The sequence below is a fragment of the Coregonus clupeaformis genome, chromosome 34 (genome assembly GCF_020615455.1).
Source record: "Coregonus clupeaformis isolate EN_2021a chromosome 34, ASM2061545v1, whole genome shotgun sequence".
NCBI lineage: Eukaryota > Metazoa > Chordata > Actinopteri > Salmoniformes > Salmonidae > Coregonus > Coregonus clupeaformis.
Window position 1 is genome coordinate 16,777,898 of NC_059225.1, and position 2,431 is coordinate 16,780,328.

Sequence of the window (2,431 nt, forward strand, 5' to 3'; positions counted from 1 at the left end):
GTTCAACAGTCTGATGGTAATAGAAGCTGTTCAACAGTATGATGGTAATTGAAGCTGTTTAACAGTCTGATGGTAATAGAAGCTGTTCAACAGTCTGATGGTAATAGAAGCTGTTCAACAGTCTGATGGTCTGGTAATAGAAGCTGTTCAACAGTCTAATGGTAATAGAAGCTGTTCAACAGTCTGATGGTCTGGTAATAGAAGCTGTTCAACAGTCTGATTGCCTGGTAATAGAAGCTGTTTAACAGTCTGATGGTAACAAAAGCTGTTCAACAGTCTGATGGTCTGGTAATATAAGCTGTTCAACAGTCTGATGGTAATATAAGCTGTTTAACAGTCTGATGGTAATATAAGCTGTTCAACAGTCTGATGGTAATAAAAGCTGTTCAACAGTCTGATGGTAATAGAAGCTGTTCAACAGTCTGATGGTAATTGAAGCTGTTTAACAGTCTGATGGTAATAGAAGCTGTTCAACAGTCTGATGGTAATAGAAGCTGTTCAACAGTATGATGGTAATTGAAGCTGTTTAACAGTCTGATGGTAATAGAAGCTGTTCAACAGTCTGATGGTAATAGAAGCTGTTCAACAGTCTGAAGGTCTGGTAATAGAAGCTGTTCAACAGTCTAATGGTAATAGAAGCTGTTCAACAGTCTGATGGTCTGGTAATAGAAGCTGTTCAACAGTCTGATGGTAATAGAAGCTGTTCAACAGTCTGATGGTAATTGAAGCTGTTTAACAGTCTGATGGTAATAGAAGCTGTTCAACAGTCTGATGGTAATAGAAGCTGTTCAAAAGTATGATGGTAATTGAAGCTGTTTAACAGTCTGATGGTAATAGAAGCTGTTCAACAGTCTGATGGTAATAGAAGCTATTCAACAGTCTGATGGTCTGGTAATAGAAGCTGTTCAACAGTCTGATGGTAATAGAAGCTGTTTAACAGTCTGATGGTAATATAAGCTGTTCAACAGTCTGATGGTAATAGAAGCTGTTCAACAGTCTGATTTTCTGGTAATAGAAGCTATTCAGCAGTCTGATGGTCTGGTAATATAAGCTGTTTAACAGTCTGATGGTAACAAAAGCTGTTCAACAGTCTGATGGTCTGGTAATATAAGCTGTTCAACAGTCTGATGGTAACAAAAGCTGTTCAACAGTCTGATGGTAATAGAAGCTGTTCAACAGTCTGATTGCCTGGTAATAGGAGCTGTTCAACAGTCTGATGGTAATAGAAGCTGTTCAACAGTCTGATGGTAATTGAAGCTGTTTAACAGTCTGATGGTAATAGAAGCTGTTCAACAGTCTGATGGTAATAGAAGCTGTTCAACAGTATGATGGTAATATAAGCTGTTCAACAGTCTGATGGTAATAGAAGCTGTTCAACAGTCTGATGGTAATAGAAGCTGTTCAACAGTCTGATGGTAATAGAAGCTGTTCAACAGTCTGATGGTAATAGAAGCTGTTCAACAGTCTGATGGTAATAGAAGCTGTTCAACAGTCTGAGTTCTGGTAATAGAAGCTGTTCAACAGTCTGATGGTAATAGAAGCTGTTCAACAGTCTGATGGTCTGGTAATAGAAGCTGTTCAACAGTCTGATGGTCTGGTAATATAAGCTGTTCAACAGTCTGATGGTAACAGAAGCTGTTCAACAGTCTGATGGTAATAGAAGCTGTTTAACAGTCTGATGGTCTGGTAATAGAAGCTGTTCAACAGTCTATGGTAATAGAAGCTGTTCAACAGTCTGATGGTAACAGAAGCTGTTCAACAGTCTGATGGTCTGGTAATAGAAGCTGTTCAACAGTCTGATGGTAATAGAAGCTGTTCAACAGTCTGATGGTAATAGAAGCTGTTCAACAGTCTGATGGTAATAGAAGCTGTTCAACAGTCTGATGGTAATATAAGCTGTTCAACAGTCTGATGGTCGGTAATAGAAGCTGTTCAACAGTCTGATGGTCAATAGAAGCTGTTCAACAGTCTGATGGTAATTGAAGCTGTTCAACAGTCTGATGGTAATAGAAGCTGTTCAACAGTCTGATGGTCTGGTAATAGAAGCTGTTCAACAGTCTGATGGTAATAGAAGCTGTTCAACAGTCTGATGGTAATAGAAGCTGTTCAACAGTCTGATGGTCTGGTAATAGAAGCTGTTCAACAGTCTGATGGTCTGGTAATAGAAGCTGTTCAACAGTCTGATGGTCTAATTGAAGCTGTTCAACAGTCTGATGGTAATATAAGCTGTTCAACAGTCTGATGGTAACAGAAGCAGTTCAACAGTCTGATGGTAATAGAAGCTGTTCAACAGTCTGATGGTCTGGTAATAGCAGCTGTTCAACAGTCTGATGGTTGGTAATAGAAGCTGTTCAACAGTCTGATGGTCTCGTATTGAAGCTGTTCAACAGTCTGATGGTATTAGAAGCTGTTCAACACTCTGAAGGTAATA